The sequence below is a fragment of the Paroedura picta genome, chromosome 1, assembly GCF_049243985.1.
Source record: "Paroedura picta isolate Pp20150507F chromosome 1, Ppicta_v3.0, whole genome shotgun sequence".
Lineage (NCBI taxonomy): Eukaryota > Metazoa > Chordata > Lepidosauria > Squamata > Gekkonidae > Paroedura > Paroedura picta.
This window is the reverse complement of record NC_135369.1, coordinates 73,881,020-73,901,858: the sequence shown is the minus strand read 5'-3', so window position 1 is coordinate 73,901,858 and position 20,839 is coordinate 73,881,020. Positions and strand designations below refer to the sequence as shown.

Here is a 20,839-nt window from a genome sequence, read left to right as displayed (position 1 = left end):
AATACAGAAATTATCCCTAGTGTCATCTAGGACTGAAATAACGGTAAATATTCTAGTGAGAATGGTCCACAAAAATTCCAAGAAGAGTTGAACAGTAGTTAATGTTAACCTTTTGGGCCCCTAACCTCTCAATGGCTGCATTTCAGAAGCACAAAATCCCTGTTATGTTTCTAATGGAGTTTCTTATATGATCTACCTATCCTTATTGCCTACTCTCACAGCAAGAATAGAATTATTTGTTTGTAGCACAGTACCTGTTCCCATAGCAACTAGTTATGCTTTATCCCAGACATGTTACAGCCCAGCATTATACAGAGCATAATGCCTTTGAATTTAATGGGGATAGCTGTGCCTCTATGTATCTCTGTCTGACACTGTTCAAGAGTTAAAGGAGTGCTTCTGGAATTCATGACATAACAGTGGGGTAGAGACCCCACTCCATGCTTACAGCCATTTTTTTCACACAATAACTCACCCAGAAATACCAATATATATTCTCATGTATGTCTCAAAATTCAGTAAGTGCTTATCTTACTTAAATGTTTCCTTGAACTACTCAGTGGGGAAGAGGCTCAGGAATGAACAGCTAAAATACCATCAAACCATTATGGAGGTCCAGAATGGCCTTTAGCACACACTTGCTACTGAACTTAATGTCTTGGCCACAATAATATGAGGGTTTCATAGAGCAACTGTTGATATCACATTGCAGTTTCCTGGAGAAGGAAAAGCATCCTCAGATAAGGAACTCAGGTTTGTAGCAGCAGTTATCAATGTGTGTTTACAATGATATAATATAGGAGCAGAAGGTAAGCCTGCACTTCAAGTGTTCCCCTTTTAAATAATTCTTTGATTTCATCATTAGCTTTCTTGGTCCTGCCAGCAATTTTGCCAGTCTGTAGAAGGTAATAATAGGTAATACATTGTCAACTTCCCAACTTCCAGGTAGGAAGTGGAGTTCTCTGGGAATTAGAACTTGTCTTCACACTACAGGAATCAGTTCCCTTGAAGGAAAAGCATAGAATCTAAGGCATCATATATTTACTGAGTTCCTTACCCTCCCCAAACCCTCCCCTCCCCAGCTACCACTCCCGAATCTCCAGGAATTTTTTAAGCTGGATTTGGCAACTCTGCCCCACAATAAGGAACAACTGAGCAGCATAAGGAATGGCAAGAGTCTGTAAGCTCAGGTCATACTTCAGGATTATGAGGCAGGAAACCCAAAGAATTTGTGTCAGAGACTTTAGAAATGGGTTTTGAAGAGCTTATTCTAGGATTGTCTGATTGCGTTCATAGAATCATAGAATCATAGAATCATAGAGTTGGAAGGGGCCATACAGGCCATCTAGTCCAACCCCCTGCTCAACGCAGGATTAGCCCTAAGCATCCTAAAGCAAAGCGTTGCTCCATGGATGGTTTTAATGGTGTCATATATAAGAGAAACTATTGATTTTATTAACACATTGGAGAGTATAGCTAATTTAAAAAATAGGGAAATCCTTTTGGTTACACTAGATGTGGTGTCATTCTATACCAACATTCCTCAAAGAGAAATTATTATCTACTATTTTAAACTGCCCAGAGCCACATGGGAGGGCTGTATAAAAATCAAAGGAAATAAATAAATAAAAAGTTAAAGAAAAATAATTGGAATCACCAAATTCATTTCTTATTATCAGTAACTTGTTCTCTTTTAATGATGTTTTATATTTGCAAATTAAAGACATTGCAATGGGATTCTCATTGGCCCCAGAAGTTGCCAATTTATGTGCAAGTTTGCAGATAAATGTATTTACTCTGTTAATAATCCTTTCCATAGTTGTATCACTAAATAATGGCAATATCTAGATGATGTATTTTTATTATGAAAAAGTGACCACAGAAGTTTATTGGAATTTAATGTCTGGCTGGATGTATAGGATGGAAATTTTAAATTTGAACTCCATGTGGATAAAAAGAAAATCAATTTTTAGATGTCATGGTCATAAGGGAACAGGATACAATATAAACAAATCTTTACTTAAAAACCCACGAGATAAAACTCTCTTTTGAGATATGACAGTCACCATCCTAAACATATGAGAAATAGTTTACCATTCGACCAGTTCTTACAACTTAGAAGAAATTGCTCAAATAGTTATAATTTCAAAAGATAAGTGTGGGTTACTAAAGAATATTCCTTTATATGAAAACATATATAGAAAAACAAGCATCTAGTGGAGCTTCTAGTTCATAGTTACATCCAATAATGGTCAACAAACAGTTCTATCTTGTAGTAATCCTCCTCAGGGACATTTTGCCTGTGGAAATTGTAATTGATGTAAGTTAACATGTTATATGAAATGCTTCATCAACCCTTAAGATAAGAAAGAAAACATTCAACTGTACAAAGGTTGTATAGACATCATCCAATGCCCCTGTAAAAAACTTCAGGTTGGAAAAACAACTAGAAGAACAAACTTAAGAACAAACATATCAGAACACAAGAGTAATTTAAAACTGCAAAGATCAAAGGCTTCTAAACACTTTATTGAAATAATCATGGTTGCTCTGATTTTATTTTTGGGGCTGTGTTGAAATTAACCTGTAAAAATGAAAGGCTACTATTGAAAAAAAGAAGCAGTCTGGACTGCTAAGACTCCAGAGACTGACACCTTAAAGGGTTAACTGTGTCTTTAAAATTGTATCAGCATCTGTAACTAAAAAAAGGGGAGAGATTAGGTCAACTGGGTGCCAGAATAAATTAAAGTTCCCATGCCTACTGAACTTTTACCTTTTTTGAAAGACTACTGCAAGACGAATTGGTTGGTAACATTAATTTAGACACAGAAAAAAGTTTTATTGACGTTTTGAACCACCATCAGTTGGGTGGTGGACAACGTTATCCAGTAATCTTAAAAACAGAATAAGCTCTACCTGTTTTGTATTGACTGATATTTTGGAACCTGGATTCTAACTTTTAAGACAATATCTTATTTATATAATTTTAACTATACTTATGTAAACTCAATTTATAATATATAACAGATTCCCCATATGAAGCCTATTGGAGAAACTTGTAGGGAATTTTTGGAAATGTAACTGAATAATAAAATATATTTTTATCAGATTTGATACCATTGGCATTGGCCCTATTTTTTATCTCCTGTGACTGTGCAACAGTTCATTATTTTCCCGTTACTACTTTAGACTGCAAAAATTGGACCACATTTCTCAATAGACCCATGCATCAAAAGCCAACCACAAAACAACTATTCTCCCTAATATAACAGATTTTACTTGCAAGGAATGTTAATATGGTCCAACAGGATAAATAGCATTGCTCACCTGTACTCTGAAGTGGTAGTGATCACTCTAGCACAGACTTTAACTTTTTTACCACTGAGAAACCCATGAAACATTCTTCAAGCTTCAAGAAACCCCAGAAGTGGTGTGATCTTGCAGAATGTGGTTGGGAAGCATAGCTGGTGTACATGCCCACCCAGGGCCCCTCCCCTCCCCACCCCATTCCAAGCCCATCAATGACAATTTTGGAAAGATCTTCCAAGCCAGATCAGGGCAGGTCAACATGACCATATATGGTCATATCACCCAGTAAATGTTTAAAAAAATTAAAAGATATATCAAAAATTAATTAACTCCCACTCATTCAGGAAACTCTTCCAGGGTTGTCAAGAAACCGAGGGTTTCACGATACCCCAGCTGATAAACCCTGCTCTAGCATCTTAGGATTCTTTCGTGTGCTGTATTTACCTGAAAGGAAGGTGAGCCTAGAAGATTCCCCCCTCCAGATTATTATTCTTTGTTGCTGTTGTGGTTAATTGATTTCTCCCTGTATGTGTTGATATATTGTGATCTGATACCTTCTAGTCAAACATTTATACATAAAAGGGTGTTACTGCTATACATAACTATAACTTGTTTGCATATTTAAGATAACCCCTATTTTTCTTGACGGAATTCCTAGAGAAAAAAAGTCTTCCTTTTAGGTAATTGTAATTTTGCAACATGTGCATGCCAGGCTTTGACTCCACCGTATTACTTTCTCACCAAGGCTGTTGGCAGGGTTCTGTCGATTCTGTTGACCACCTAACCTGCTCATTTGTTGTTGTTAGGTGCCAAGTCGTGTCCGACCCATCGTGACCCCATGGACAATGATCCTCTAAGCATTCCTGTCCTCTACCATTCCCCAGAGTCCATTTAAGTTTGCACCTACTGCTTCAGTGACTCCATCCAGCCACCTCATTCTCTGTTGTCCCCTTCTTCTTTTGCCTTCAATCGCTCCCAGCATTAGGCTTTTCTCCAGGGAGTCCTTCCTTCTCATGAGGTGGCCTAAGTATTTGAGTTTCATCTTCAGGATCTGGCCTTCTAAGGAGCAGTGAGGGCTGATCTCCTCTAGGACTGACCGATTCGTTCGCTTTGCAGTCCAAGGGACTCGCAAGAGTCTTTTCCAGCACCAGAGTTCAAAAGCCTCAATTCTTTGACGCTCGGCCTTCCTTATGGTCCAACTTTCACAGCCATACATTGCAACTGGGAATACCATAGCCTTGACTAAATGCACTTTTGTTGGCAGGGTGATGTCTGCCTCTTCGAAATCCTGCCTGTACTTCTGGAAGTTCTCAGTCCACATATTGCTGGAGCCTAGCTTGGGCATAACTTTGCTAGCATGAGAAATGAGTGCAATGGTGTGGTAGTTTGAGCATTCCTTGGCATTGCCCTTCTTTGGGATTAGAATGTAAACTGACCTTTTCCAATCCTGTGGCCATTGTTGAGTTTTCCAAATTTGCTGGCATATTGAGTGTAGCACTTTTACTGTATTGTCTTTTAAGATTTTGAATAGTTCAACTGGAATGCTGTCACCACCACTAGCTTTATTGTTGCTCAGACTTCCTTTGGCCCATTTGACTTCACATTCCAGGATGTCTGGCTCCAGGTCAGTAACTACCCCATTGTGGTTATCAGGGATGTTAAGCTCGCTCTTGTATAGTTCTTCTGTATAATTTTGCCACCTTTTTAAAATCTCTTCTGCTTCTGTGAGGTCCCTACCATTTTGGTTCCTTATCATACCCATCTTTGCATGAAACGTTCTCTTCATATCTCCAATTTTTTTGAAAAGATCTCTGGTCCTCCCCATTCTATTGTTTTCTTCTATTCTGTTTGCACTGTTCATTTAAGAAGGCATTTTAATCTCTTCTAGCTTTTCTCTGGAATGCTGCATTCAACCCAATGGACAAGTTCAAAAGGCAAAACCTGCTCATAGGATGAGGTTATTTGTTTGTTTATTTATTTTCAGATTTGTATGCTGCCCTTCCTGTTTATTTATTTTCAGATTTGTATGCTGCCCTTCCCTGAAAGTCAGGGTGGTTCACAACATTCCATATATACTGCATACATACAAAATACATTAAAATCACTTTTAAAAAGTTACCACCTTCCCTCTGTAGGGAGAGAGGAGAACATAAAGTAATTCTCGATGTTAAAAATTCCTATTGTTAAAAAAGACACATGTTTTGATGGTAATTTAAATTTGTTAATGCTTTTGGTTGGGAGGCCAGAAAGTGTTAGAGACCATTTTAGGCCTCAACCATAAGCCCTGTAGAACTGTTTAAGGTCCTGCAGTGCCCTGATCTGGCTTGGAAGAGGGATGAGAAAATCCTGGCTCTGGTTGAGGCCAATTTGATCTCTTTGGGATTGAGAATCTTGAGCAAATTGGGGTGTGTGTAAGAAAATGGTTTTCAATTTGTAAAAATAAATCTGATGGGAAAGGATGTAGGCTGTGCCCGGTTGGAAAAGGAGTAGAAAACATTTACAGCAAATACCTAGGTATAAATGGTTTGTGCAATTAATTAAACGTCTACTTGTACATAAATAACATAGAGCCTTCAGTAGTTAAGTATATTTAATGGACCCATCAACATATCTTGTGGCAAGTGAAAACTCAGATTAATTGTGGAATAAATTTAAATGGATTGAAGCTCACTTATCAGAGAAATAAATTTCATGTTGCTACAAATGTGTGTGCTTATAGGGAACAAAAATGGCTATAAAATGTGAGTCAGCTGATGTATTATTGGTGGTAGTTAAAAGAATCAGTGCTGTTTGTCATCCTGCACAAGACTTCTGTTTTACTAGTGGGATAAGTTATGTGCATGTGCCTAAGGAGGCTGGTTTAGAAAGTGACAGAGCACCACTTGTCACCTACAGCTCCCAACTACAATTCCAGTGATCTGTTGTGCTGTTGCTTGCTGATCTTCTGGAGTAGCGATCCCCAACCCGTGGGCCGCAGACCACATGTGGTCCTTTGACTAATAGGAGGTGGGCCCCGAAGGATGCCTTCTCTCTCCCCCCCCCCCAGCCCTTTACAACACACTTCATTGTTGTGGCGTGTCTGTATCTTATTTTGAAGGGATGTTTAAACATTACCATAGCGACCAGAGAGCGCTAGGGCAGTGGTTGAGAGTAGAGGAGTAAACTACCCCCCCCCCCACGGGCCTCAGTAAAAGGCGTTGAGTGGTCCCCGGTGATAAAAAGGTCGGGGACCACTGTTCGGGAGCACTGGGAAATAGAATACGGGACTTGATCGCTCCTTCAGGCCCTCATGTATCCAGCTAACAGTTCAGTCTTCAGTGTTGTCACAGTGCGATGCTAAGGACACCGTCGAGAGCAGGCTGCCCTGAATAGCGCACACTTCTGCGTGACACGCTTCCGACTAATTCGGAATGACGCTGAACAAAGCATGCAGAGAAGTGAGAACGAGCTCAACATGTTTGTCGACGGTTACGCTTTTTGTCCCGCGTGGACCAGATTTTTGTTCGAACTCGCTCCGCCCCGTCCCACCCCATCCGTGTTTTGTTTCCCGACGTCTCCCCCCTCCTCCACCCAAAAACTTTCCTGCCGCCATGGCAACGTGCCAGACGCGCGGCTCTTTCCCGCGAACGCCCAGGGCGGCCTCCCTCCCTCCCTCTGGGGGGAGGGTGATGATGCAACCGCGCCGGTACGTGGGGATTCCGCCGGATTACCCGACATGCCCCGCGGCAAAATGGCGGCTTGGGCTGAGCGCGAGGTCCCGGCTGGGCGGGGAGGGGGGTAAAGTTTGGGGCGGACGGGAGACCCCCCCTCCAAGAGGCTCAGAAGCCACCGCAAAGTTACGGCGGAACTCGCAGGAAAGAGCGACCGGAGCGGGACCCGGGGAGGGGGCGGGTAGGTCTGAGCCGAGTCAGGAAGCCCCGTCCGCCTGTTGCTGGAGTGCGAGCCCCTCGGTGAGTCTCTCGGGGGCCGGGGCTTTCGTGGGACCGTCTGCGGGCAGAGCTGGCGGGTTTGCCGACCAAGTCCCCGCTTAGTCCCCGCGAGCGGGCAAGAGTTTCCTAAGGCGGCTCCGTTCTTCCTAGTCTGCTCGTGGCGCGGAACTCTGCCGGGGTCCAGAGCCTGGTTCTGTTCAGCTCGGTGAGCAGCGGGGCCCGGCCCTGGAAGGAGGGGGGGGGCGCCGGAGACGCGGGTTTAAGGTTCCGTATTACACCCAGGCCTGCTAGGGAAGGAGAAAATGTAGGCAGCAAGGGGGAGGGGAATCAGCTGACTTCTGCCTGTGGTTAAGCCTGAGGAACTGATGGGAAAAATTGGAGATGGACCCATGCTACTAAAACAACGGCTGGAAGTGAAACAGGTGAGAGTGAAGGGGGAGCTAGTGGGTGCATATATATATATTTTTTAAATCACTGAGCTAGTTACAGCATAATATCCATTAATCAGACTAAGTTACTGAAAGCGGTAAAATAGTGTGAGAAGTTGGATTCCATCATACTGTTAAAATTACAGTTTTACCAGTAATTACAGATTAATGCAGCTCTCAGTCATAACATGTATCCACTGGAATTTGACCAAACATCCTGTTCCAATTGTTTGACTTTTAAGCACATTAAAGACAATTAATCCAGTTTTACTTCCTTTCCATATACCTACATGCTTCTAATACAAAGCATTTCTTTCATTTTGTCTATGACTAATATCTCTCCTAAATGTTCCTTCAAGTTTGGAGCCCTTTATGCATAAATTAATGTTATTGCTGTTTATAAATTTAAATGTTCCACATCTGTAATGCCTTGTTGCAGTTGGCCTATGAAGAGTTATTGTTCTCCAAAGGAGAAATGGATTTTGGTTTCCAGCTTTCAGATAGCTTTATGCAGTGTTTAAATTTAAGGGAAGCACTATTAATAAGAATTTATAGTGGAATCTTATTCCCTAAAGATTAATCCTAATACTTGTAGCTTTTGAACACGTTAACTTAGATGCAGATGAGGAATGCATGTTATGGTTATGTCCTAATGTTTCTGAGTATTAGAATAGGGTCATAGATTGAATTTATGAAATCAGTTAAAATTAGGAAGCATACAAAAATCTTCCTCTGTCCAGTCTTGGATTTTACAGAAATATTTTCTGTCATAACTTTCAGTATAATTTATTAATGCTATTGTGACCTGAAATCTGCATTATGAATACACAAGATGCCTGTAAAGCATTGCATAGGGTGTGTGAAAATGTGGAGTCCACATCCAAAGCAACACTTCCAAGAATCCATAAATTCTTAGGGGCTTGAGCTGGCACATCTCTTCCTTTAATTGACTTCCCACTGTTTTCAAAAGTTTATGCTCCTGCAGGATATTTTGTCCTTATTCTATTGTTTGCTTGGTTAACATTAAAGGTTTTGTGCATATGTGGGAATTCTCTTGATATGTATCTTTCTATAAAGTTTTGCTGTTTTGTGATTGGCATGGAGCGTGGCCACTTTGATATAGGATTCTTACAGGTTGGCATATCCAGATAAAAAGGCTATGAATTTTGTGCCTAGGATTTTGTATACATACTACCAAGTCCTTATTTCCTGAAAGTATATGAAAATAATGAGAGATGTGACGTTTCAGAGTTTGGCAAGAGTAAGACTGCCGTCAGACCTCAGTAAACTTACTATTAAACTCCAGTTGGGCATGATTGTAATTGCAAACTGTATTTGCAAATACCCTACTGATGTAACATTTCTATAGGCTTTAACATGAAAAAAAACCTTCATGATATGTTTTGAGTTAGTAAAATCTTGTTTTGACAAACTTTACACTGAAATTGAATACAGATTTAGAAAGTTTCTCTCCAGAAAGCTGGTTGAGGGGAATTAAAGTATTTTTTAATCCTATAATTTATTTAGGAATTAAGTTAAGCAGGGATAATGATAACCTACTTGACAATTTCAAACCTCTTATTAGATAATAAGAACAAACTTGCTCTCTTTATCTTTTATGAGTTGAATTAAGATTAAAGAGCCTATAAGGAAAAATGGATTATAAATGTTCTGCAGATTTGGGATATATATATTGCTACTATATATATAGTAACAATACCATTAATCACCATATGAAATAACTAAAATGTATAGAAACATACATAAGACAGGTTGATATGATAAATTACCTAATACAGATGTGTATGTTCTGGTCATGTTGTTATCGTTGGTAATCCAACTGAAGCCCCATGAGTGATGAATGGATTTTGAAATACAAGAAAAGCTTCCTCCTAATCAGACCTCAAAGAAGATGGGGAGGGCTTCTTTTTTTTGGGGGGGGGGTAAGAATTCAATTGTATCGTTGTGTATTTTTGTATATCATAGCAAAAAAGGGGGGGGGAGGAAATATTTCACTCATCTGATTGCAAGCATTTCACAGAAAGTTTCTTTAGTGCTATTTAGAATTTACAATTTTTCCTTTGAAAAAATAAGTCTTCAGGATTTTCCCCCCTTGAATTTCCCTCTTCCCCCTCTATATCCAGGACATCCCTTCTTCCTTCTTCCTCCTCTAGTATACAGAGCTTGATTACACACTTCCTGCCTTGATCAAACTTCACATTTTGAGTGAGTTAAACTTTGTATTAAAAGTGTTTCACCAGTTAAAGAAAAGAAACAGAAAAAGGTTCATAGGAAGTTTCCCTCCCAATTCTTTCATGCTTTAGATCTTGAATAATTACAAGTATACAATGAAAAGCATTTTATTCAAGTCAGTGAAAATATATTTAATAAGTTTTTAAGTGCTTTTAAACATGTCTATTTTTGCATTGGAAAATTAGGAGGAAAGTCAGAAAAAATAGGGGAGAGCTTTTATTTGCTTTAGAATTTTTTAATCTTCCCCATCACCACATTCATGTATCTCCTTTACTTACAGCTAATCTGTGTCAATAAGTGTTTGTCCCACAGTACCTGATCATTTATGAAACACTTTAATTTGCAAAAGGTGTTCATGAACCTTGCAATTCCAAATGCCCCTCCACAATCCTCAGTATCCACTTGTGGACTGCCTGTACCCCTTTGTGGCATCAATCGGTCAAAGGCATAAAAGGAATTGAAACTGACAGAGGCATGAAGAAGTGGAGTGTTTTGCAAGAATTAAAAGGTCAGAGGACAAGTAGACAAGTAGAGCAAAATAGCCTTATAACAATTCACTGATTAAAGTAGTGCTTCTAAACCACTATTTGGTTGCTATATACTGTGATCAACAATGTGAAAACAGCTATAGCTTTTTGACACGAGTGTTGTGATCGTTTTAACAAAAATGGAGATGAAGTATGTCTCTCTTGCAATTAACAACTTTGTACACAGCCAGGAATTTGGGGGTGACTCTTGATCCTCCTTTTCAATAGAAGCTCAGATCACAAAGGTAACTCAAAAAGCATCCTTCCATCTATGCCAAGCGAAGCTACTAGTGCCCCACCTGACCCCAAAAGACTTCACCACAATGATCCATGTGACAGTCACCTCCAGGCTGGATTACTGTACCTCATTCTATACCTTTGACCCTGACCCAGAATTTACAGCTGGTGCAGAATGCGGCTGCCCGAGTCCTTACAAGAATCCATGGAGGGCACATATTCGACCAGTCCTTCCATAGCTGTGTTGGCTTCCAGTAGTGGGTCAGGTTCAAGGTGTTAATACTGACATTCAGAGCCCTATGCTGGGAGCCCCTCCCAATATGTCCTTTGGAGAGCATTTCAGTCATCTAGTACAGGGGTTGCAGGGGCTATAGGAATTGTAGTCCATGGACATCTGGAAGATCACAGGTTGACTACCCCTGATCTAGTATATACATACCGGCTCTAAAGTCCCTGGCTCCAAAGACATTTGCCTGGCCTTGACCAGAGCCAGGACCTTTTCTGCCCTCACTCCAATGTGGTGGAATAAGCTGCCACCTGAGAGTGGGGCCCTCCCAAAGCTATTACAGTTCTGCAGGGCCTTCAAGGTGGCAGTCTTCCAACAGTCCTGTGGTTGAGGCCAAGATAACCTACTGTAGGGGCCACCCTCTGATCCTTGCAGTTCATCCACACTCCTCTATTTTCCATGCTGCTGAGGTACTTGCCATATCCAATAGGTAGGGAAAGAAATGATGAAGGAAATGGGGGGGGGGGAGGGATAGGTAGTAAAATACCTAGCCAAATGAGTTACTAGGCAGCTGGTTTTCTTAATTTTAATTTTTAGAATTTTAGCATGGAATTAATAATGTATCTATGTATTTTAATGTGCTGTAAACTGGCTTGAGCCCAGTGGGAGAGAGGCAGTCTAGAAATTTGATAATGATAACAATGCTTCATGACTCACAATAAATTAAGATCTTTGTAATTTCTTACATATGGTATTTAGCTTCAAGCAGTATATCTTTTAGCTTTCTTTTTAGGGTGATGTGTTTAATGCAATGTGTTAGAGACATGTACACTGACTAGAATGGCTGAATTCCACAGCATGGCCCACAGCTACTGTCATCTTTAATATTGTTGGCCCTGTGATTGAAGAGAGGATATTGCACGCAGTGCCTTTGAAGCTCTCAGGCAGCCCTACTGTAGAATAAAAGTAGCCGTCAGCTTATTTTCTATGCTGAGTAACTGTGGTTCTCTGCTTGTCATCTGATATATATTTTTCATCATGTGATTTTTTTCTCTCTGCCTTTTATTTCTAAACAGAATAAAATAAATTAGTCTGTATGACTACTGAGGGCAAACTACTAAAGTTGCAGGATTTCTTAGAGAATCTACTTCTGATTGATGTTTTCTACATCTATATAAAAACTCTGTATAGTTACATTAGAAGTCCGCGCTCCTGACCACTACACTAAGCTGTCATCTGCTTAGCTAGAAAAATTGTAAATTGTATTATGTTACTGGCTTCATGGGAGCAAAGATGACTGTTTTCTGACATTCTTCTAAATGGAGACTGTAACAATAAGGTTTCTTCCCTGTATTCCTGTTTTTCATATGCCCGTATATTCTTGCGTCTCTATATATACTTTTCTGACCTCCCATTTGTTGCTTTCTCCTCTTCCTGTTCTTTTTCAGAATCAAACTCATACTTTCCATCCTTTCAAGAAATCTGTTCCAGTATTGACTAGCAGGGGAGACCTTGCAGGCACTTCAGGTGCAAAATGCAAGACATGTTTGGTAGGTGTTGATAACATACTGTTCTTCCAAATTATGACAAATATTTATGAGTTCTGTACTTTAGAACATAAACTGGTTTTGTTGCTGTTTGGTCAACACATGATGACTTGGAATGGAATGATTGTATTGATTTGGTTGAATTACATTGCTTTTAAGCTATGTGAAAGGTACATGTATGTTCAGATTGTGGTATTTGTTCTCTGGTGCCTTGCTCACATTTACTTGATGATGTAGTCATCTGAACATCTGAATAAAATGGTAAGAGAGTGTTGGGAGGAGTTGAGACTTATCACCTAACTACCAATCAGGTAGGCTGTCCTGGCTGTCCCATCCCTGATCGGCTGTGGGTCCAACAAATGGCCAGTCAGGAAGAATGTCCCACACCCAGCTACATCCCCCTCCAACTTCTTCCATATGGAAGTAGTGACAGCCCGGTAAGCAGGAGTTGGGAGAGAAGGCGGAGGGCCTGGGACTATGGGCCTAGTGGGGGGGGGGGGAGTCCATGCCTGTGAGTGCCTTGGCACAAGGAGCCCTTACCATGGCCCCACCAGCACTCCCCCTCCTGCCTCCAAAAGGCCTACTGTGGCCTCTCCAGGCCTTGGTGGGTCTGGCTGGGGAGGGAGGAGAGCCTAGCACCCGTTGTATTTTTAAGTACAATGGGCTTTCTGGCTAGTCAAATGATAAACGTGTTTCTATCAACCAATACTTTTTAACATCTGCATGCACGCTCTGGCACAGTTGGCCCGGAGCTTTGGGCTGCATTGTCACCAATATTGGATGACACCCAGTTCTATCTCCTGATGAATGGCTGGATGGTCTCCCCCCAAAAAAAGCATTTGCCAGGGGCTTGGAAGCAATATGGGCAACTCGAGCAGAGTCGCCCGTGCCTGGATAGAGGGGGCAAGACCAGGAAGCGTGCGTCCCCTCCCTGGATGGGATGCAGCTTGAGGCTGTACCCACCACCAGGATTTCAGGGTGATCTTCAACACTTCCCTATCTGTGAAGGTGTAGATCACCAGAGTGGCCTAGGTGGTGTTTTTCCATCTACGCCAAGGCAGGCTACTAGTGCCGTACCTGTCCACAGAACATGTAGCTACAGTGATCTATACAACAATCACTTCCAGACTTGACTCTGTAACTATGCAAGCCTTCTCTTCTCTTTGACCCAGAAACTCCATTTGTTGTAACATATGGCTGCTAGGGTCCATTCTAGGTAGTGTTTCTTGGAAACAGTAAAATCTGTTACTCAGCAGCAACTGAATACTCCAGAAGACTTTAGAGCAGGGGTAGTCAAACTGCGGCCCTCCAGATATCCATGGACTACAATTCCCAGGAGCCCCTGCCAGCGAATGCGAATGCTGGCAGGGGCTCCTGGGAATTGTAGTCCATGGACATCTGGAGGGCCGCAGTTTGACTACCCCTGCTTTAGAGCGTCTTCCCAGCACGTAGTAAAGAACTGGCTTAGGAGCACTACTGATGGCTCCATGGACACTGAATGTGATATCCATTGCAGCCCTTAGATATTCTAGAAACTGAGAGGTTGGGGATTGAGATGTAAGACTCTGTTCCTTTTGGTTTCAAGTGAGGAGTTTGACTAGCTGTCCCAGGGGAAGGGCTTGTTCCTTGTGCTTAGGTGCCCTTTTGACCTCAAAGACAGAATAATATGTTACAAAAAACCTTTTTTCTTGGCATTCGAGGATTTTAGCTTTAGGAAGTTCATAGTTAAAGATTTATATGGATCACCATCAATGGATGGCCATGGGTCCATTAAGCAACTGATACTCTTAGAGAAAAATAGAGTCTGTGTATATGCACACAGTGGGGGATCCCCTGGGAGATCCCTCCCCCCACCATTGCTGCCCACTGCAGCTCCTGGCCACTCCCCAACATCGACTCTACCAGGTTTGCTACCACTTATTCCCCCCCTCCCCAACCATGGCTCCCTCCTTCTGCCACTGGGCCTGCTGAGACTTCTTGGTGTAGTGGCTAGGAGTGCGGGCTTCTAATCTGGCTTGATTCCGCACTCCCCCACATGCAACCAGCTGGGTGACCTTGGGCTCGCCACAGCACTGAAAGCTGTTCTGACCGAGCAGTAATATCAGGGCTCTCTCAGCCTCACCTACCTCACAGAGTGTCTATTGTGGGGAGAGGAAAGGGAAGGCTATTGGAAGCCCCTTGAGACTCCTTTGGGTAGAAATAAGCGGTATATAAGAAGCAACTATTCTTCTTCCTTTCCCCCAACACCATCACTGCTGCTGCTGGCCCAATGTGGCTCTCAGCTGTGGCTCAGTGTAGTTCTCATCCACTCTCTCTGTTGCCTTCTGGATCCTGTCCTCTGACACTGAGCCCACTGCAACCGCCTCCACTATTGCCATAGCTCCTGCCCTCTGCCGCTGGTCCTTTTGCCACTTCCCCCCCCCCCCACACACACACACACTGTTATTACTGCTGAATCCAGCGTGGCTCCTAGCTTCTGCTCCTGTGCCGGCTATGGCTACTGGCCACTTCCCACTATTACTATGCCCAGCTGTGAGCCCAACACTACCCATGGCCAGCTCCCCCCCCCGCTCCTCCCCCTTCACTCCAGTTGTCATTCCTGTTGCTTTTGGCATTTTGTAGCATTTGAAATGTCTGATCTTTTAAAAGGGCAGCTCCACATACAGTGCAGTAATCCAGTCTGAATGTAATAATTGCATGGAACCATATTGAATTCATGCCTGGTGAGGAAAGCTCACAGCTGGTGTACCAGCCTAAACTGGACAAGAATTCTATGCCTTACAGAGTGGATATGCACCTTCATCTGCAGTTTATCTTCATGTAGACATATTTTCAAGTTTTAAACCTATTGGTAGAGATAATGGCCATAAACTTCACCAGTTTTATTATGAAGAAGCAGGACTTCAGTCTTGTCTGGGTTGAACTTCAGCTTAGCTGTCTTCATCTGGCACATTACTGCCTTCAGGCACTGATCCAGAATACTACCTGCCTTACATCAGGGGTAGTCAACCTGTGGTCCTCCAGATGTCCATGGACTACAATTCCCATGGGAATTGTAGTCCATGGACAACTGGAGGACCACAGGTTGACTACCCCTGCCTTACATGACTGAGATGAAAAGGAGAAATTGAGCTGAGTATCATTGAAATACTGATGGCACTGTATTTCAGATCCCTCATTTGAAACACCGGTTGTTCCTTTTTTCATGGAAAACTACTATCAAAACATATCCGTTCCCAAAAAGGTTGCTTTAGGGTGTGTCTTCTAAGTGAAAGGGAAGTGGAAATGTTACATGTGATCTCAAAACAGCAGCTTGCAGAAATCCTGTGCATCATTGGAGCTATTTATGTTGTGTGGCTTCAAGCTGTAGGCTATGTTGAGTAGTCTAGATTTCTCAAGATAACAGCAGTATGCACAGAGCATAGATATGTCAGCAGTTGACTGAAATAGCTAAATGTAACCTATCTGTCCAATGCTGGTATTACTGTGAGTACCTGATGCAGGAGCCAAAGGGATTTATTTGTGTGTGTGTGTGTGTATTTATACATACATACACACATACACACACACACACACACACACACACACACCACCCTCCCCGGGGGCTCAGGGCGGTTTGGCCATTGCCACTTGCCCAGCTTGTTATCTTACAGAGTTAGATGGTTTGAAGAAATGAAGCCATTTTTTTCTTGGTTCCAGGAGGCTGGAAAACTCCATGGCAATCCCAAGTCTCTACTTGGCAAGAAATTTACCCTTACTTCTGGAACTACCAAAAACGAACTGGGTAGTAACCAGTGCAGTCACCAAATCAAAGCCCTTTAAGACTCCACCTAGTTGCCACATCTCCAGTTTCAGTCTTCCAACCTAAGACAGGGATTATCATTTGCACTTTGAACTCCTGCCCCTCCTCCTTTCCATGCTTTAGATAGCAAGACTGAATGTGTGTGGTATGTTTACAGAAATAGGGCTTTAAGCATTCAAAATGTAAGTCATTTTAATAACCTGAAAGAGTACACATAGTCTGTTCAAACATCAGGCTGAGTAAGACTATAAAGAAAATGTGAAAACTTGGCATTCCTTTTACCCCACCCTGCCCTTCTTACTTATACTAAATAGGGTTTAACTATGGTAGACTATTAATGAACTTGCAGGATTTAAAAGTCCATCATTACCTTAGTTCTCAGAAGATAACTTATTTTGTTTATTTAAAACTTTTCTATGCTGCCTTCCTGCCCAATAAAGGGTCCCCAAGGCATATCACACATTAAAACAGCACTTAAAATACAAGTATGTATTACATATTTAAAACAATAAAAACACTCAAGCACCTAAAACACACAAATGTAGAAGGGTTACCACCTGTCTAGCCATTGATGGGAGAGAAAGTCAAAGCAGGGCCTCTGGAGATGACTGGGCACATTTACCTAGGGGCTCCATCTTGTCCACATGGCATGGACAACAGGGTAGGGACAATGTAGGTTCCTATGGGAGTAGGTGATCCTTTATATGACTTCTCCCTGTTGTCCCTACCATGTGGGGAGTTCCTAGGCAAATGTGTTATCCTTTGTGGTTTATGCCCATCCAAGGAGAAGATGGAAGAGAGCCTCGTCCCCTTGTCCTGAGAAGTTATAATCTTTTCACAGAGAGTCTTTCCCCTTGTGGTGTTATTCTCACTGTTCCTGATCAAGGGAGTGAAAAAACTAACTAGTTTTTTGGCTTTTACAGTCTGTTCCCTGGTGGAATAGTCTAGCAAAGTATGAGATGGTAACCCTTTTTGTTTTACTTCAGCCAAAGCCATTAGCAACTGTAACACTGAAGTCATCTGTATTTGGGGCTTGATGGTTTATTCCCCAGCCCTTCTTTTCCCACAGCTACAAGCTTGCCATTGAGTTCCAACTCATGAACAAAGTATAGTCCCAATATTTGATTTACCGGAGTGAATCCTGGGGCATTTCTCCACAGATGGATCTTGGTTTGATCCAGCAAAACAATCCAGCAGAATTCCTAGACAATTGAAGGTAATTTTATTTGAATTAAATTCCAAAACAGATGTCCTTGAAACATAAATTTTGAAGCCATGAAGGCATGATAATGGGAAAAATGCAACTATTTTTCTTGTCCAATTCCTTACCTAGATCTTTAGGCATACCTCCTGTTTTGATTAATTTTTGGCGGCTAGTTGTTTTTCTAGTGTTCAAGACTCACTTTTACTATGAAATGAGATAGCTGTGTGTGCTCATTATGGCAATTAATTCGACGTCATAATTCTTGATTTCATACAGGCAATTTTTATATCTGTTTAGAGACACTGAATGTGGTGAAGTGCATTCTTGTAGTCCTTCATTTCTCTTTTGCTCTTTATTAATGGATCCTGCTAGGATTTGTAGATAGTGCTTCTCTGATCTTCAGTACACAACACTCTCTCTTTCCTTACTTCTGAAAGAAGTATTTGGAGTTTGACCCCTCCACGTTGCAGGTTTACAGTGAACTTTAAATTATCTTGGAAGTCGTGCTTGTCTTTGGGACTTAGGTGTGTTCCAGCTTGATTTTTGTGTTGTCTTCATCCCACTCGTTCTGAAACATTTTGCCCTCTTATCACTGAAGACTTGCTCATAATTCAGCACTCTGTTGTGGTGAGAAGAGTTTGCTGACAAAAGAGGCTGATGAAAGAAAGACCATGGTAAGTGTCAGCATCTACTTTTTACCTCCTCTCTCAACCTCTTGCCCATGCTTCCAGCTCAGTGGAGCTGTTGTGGGGGTAGTGCTGTGGCTTCTGCTGTCCCTTTATTCAGACAAAGACACCCCTAGCTTTGAGGAGAAGCTGCAGTGGCAGCTGTCTTGCCCCCTCAAAGGTTTCCAAGTCTGAAGTATGTGTATGAATATGCTTCTGCCCTTTGGCTTTACATGCTTCATCGGGAGGGTTGTTTTTGGCTCAAGAGATGAGCATAGCAAGAAAAGTATGTCGTCTGAGCTTGAAGCACTTAAACCATGTGGATGACATCAAGGCTAAAGGGCAGATATGAGAGAGAGATTTATCTCTTTATGTACACAATCCATTTTCCTTAATTCTTTGATAGTTGCCCACTCCAAGTCCCATTATGATGTTACCTAGTCACATATTATGTCAGTTGTAGTGAGTACAAATTATAGAACTCCAGTCAAATTCTCACTGTACCAGTTTTCTGCTACATCCCAAAGGAGAGGCAGCATATGCCAGTTCTTTTTAGACTGAGGGTTCAACAAGATGTAGAAATCCATAATGTCTGTAATTTTATTTAAGAGCTGTGGATCTTAGAACTTATTTTCTCTTTCTCTTCTTTGTACCATATTCCTGATTAAAACCTCTTCACCGAGCTTCAGAACGTGGGAGGTATTGATTTTGATCTGGAAAATGGTTTTTAACAAAGATGAAATATCTCTTCCCCAATTCTATGACTTTGATCTAATTTTATTGAATATTTCATTTCTTTTAAATAAAATTAGACATTGGGAGATGTCTCATTCACTTGTGCCTGTCTTTTTGAATTATTTGCATATAATGTTTTGTTTCCATTTTTGATGGGAATAGAGTAGCGGTTCCCAGTGTGCTTGCTGGGTTGCCCACCAACACCTTTTCTGATGCCCATCGAGGGTATTTAGGAAGTGTGAGGGGCCAGGAAGGCATTTGCCCTGTAAGGCTTCTGATTGACTATTGGAGATTTGATTGGCTGTGCAACGTTTTTGAATGCCACTTTGGTACTGCAGCATAAGGTTCTGTACTGTGTTACTGAAATTGAGCTATGACAATCATTTTATGGCTGCCTCCTGCAGCACCATTGTGTAACAGCCATTTTGGAGCTGTGCCCTCTATGCCATATCAGAATTCTTGGGGCCCCTTGGAATAGAGAAATAGGTATCCTCCCATCTGCAGTGACACAATGAGGATAAGAATGGCTAAATTTCCTCTCTGTAAGCTTGCATATGTATGTATGTATGTATTAAAGGGAGTGATCTGCAAACATCTGGAAGACAATTTGGTGATCCAAGGAAGTCAGCATGGATTTGTCTCCAACAGGTCCTGCCAGACCAACCTAGTTTCTTTTTTTGACCAAGTAACAGGTTTGCTGGATCGGGGAAATTCGGTTGATGTAATTTACTTGGATTTTAGTAAAGCTTTTGACAAGGTTCCCCATGATGTTCTGATGGATAAGTTGAAGGACTGCAATCTGGATTTTCAGATAGTTAGGTGGATAGGGAATTGGTTAGAGAACCGCACTCAAAGAGTTGTTGTCAATGGTGTTTCATCAGACTGGAGAGAGGTGAGTAGCGGGGTACCTCAGGGCTCGGTGCTCGGCCCGGTACTTTTTAACATATTTATTAATGATCTAGATGAGGGGGTGGAGGGACTACTCATCAAGTTTGCAGATGACACCAAATTGGGAGGACTGGCAAATACTCCGGAAGATAGAGACAGAGTTCAACGAGATCTGAACACAATGGAAAAATGGGCAAATGAGAACAAGATGCAAATTAATAAAGATAAGTGTAAAGTTCTGCATCTGGGTCAGAAAAATGAAAAGCATGCCTACTGGATGGGGGATATGCTTCTAGGTAACACTGTGTGTGAACGAGACCTTGGGGTACTTGTGGATTGTAAACTAAACATGAGCAGGCAGTGTGATGCAGCGGTAAAAAAGGCAAATGCCATTTTGGGCTGTATCAACAGAGGCATCACATCAAAATCACAAGATGTCATAGTCCCATTGTATACGGCAGTGGTCCCCAACCTGCGGGCCGCGGCCCGGTGCCGGGCCGCAAAGGCCATGGCGCCGGGCCGCAGCTCCCTCTCCCCGCCCCCCCCCCCCCCCGCAGTAAAAAACTTCCCAGGCCGCAAGCTTGGGGCCCGGGAAGCTACTTACTGCGGGAGGGCGGGAAGAGGGAATCAGGGCCGGGCTGCGCCCGTGCAGGCCGCACCCGCGCGGCCCGATCCGGGGGCGCGGCCCGATCCGCGGGCGCGGTCCCCGCGGGCGCGGTCCCCGCGGGCGCGGCCCGATGCCCTGCCGGTCCCCAGCCTAATAAAGGTTGGGGACCACTGGTATACGGCACTGGTCAGACCACACCTGGAGTACTGTGTGCAGTTCTGGAGGCCTCACTTCAAGAAGGACGTAGATAAAATTGAAAGGGTACAGAGGAGAGCGACGAAGATGATCTGGGGCCAAGGGACCAAGCCCTATGAAGATAGGTTGAGGGACTTGGGAATGTTCAGCCTGGAGAAAAAAAGGTTGAGAGGGGACATGATAGCCCTCTTTAAGTATTTGAAAGGTTGTCACTTGGAGGAGGGCAGGATGCTGTTTCTGCTGGCTGCAGAGGAGAGGACACGCAGTAATGGGTTTAAACTTCAAGT

General features: G+C 42.4%; 1 protein-coding gene across 19 annotated transcripts in view; it reads left to right on the top strand.

Moving 5' to 3' along the window:
- TJAP1 (tight junction associated protein 1) overlaps positions 1-20,839 on the top strand; it is a 77,833-nt gene that overhangs the window by 18,454 nt on the left and 38,540 nt on the right. For 4 of the 19 annotated variants that reach the window (XM_077343124.1, XM_077343054.1, XM_077343043.1 and 1 more), the window contains exons 1-2: positions 7,010-7,660; positions 12,358-12,459. The gene's annotated coding sequence lies outside the window, so the exon portion shown is untranslated. Of the gene's footprint in view, positions 1-7,009; positions 7,661-12,357; positions 12,460-17,836; positions 18,137-20,839 lie in introns of those variants that run through there. The other 15 variants (XM_077343161.1, XM_077343110.1, XM_077343152.1 and 12 more) reach the window with 7 other exon arrangements.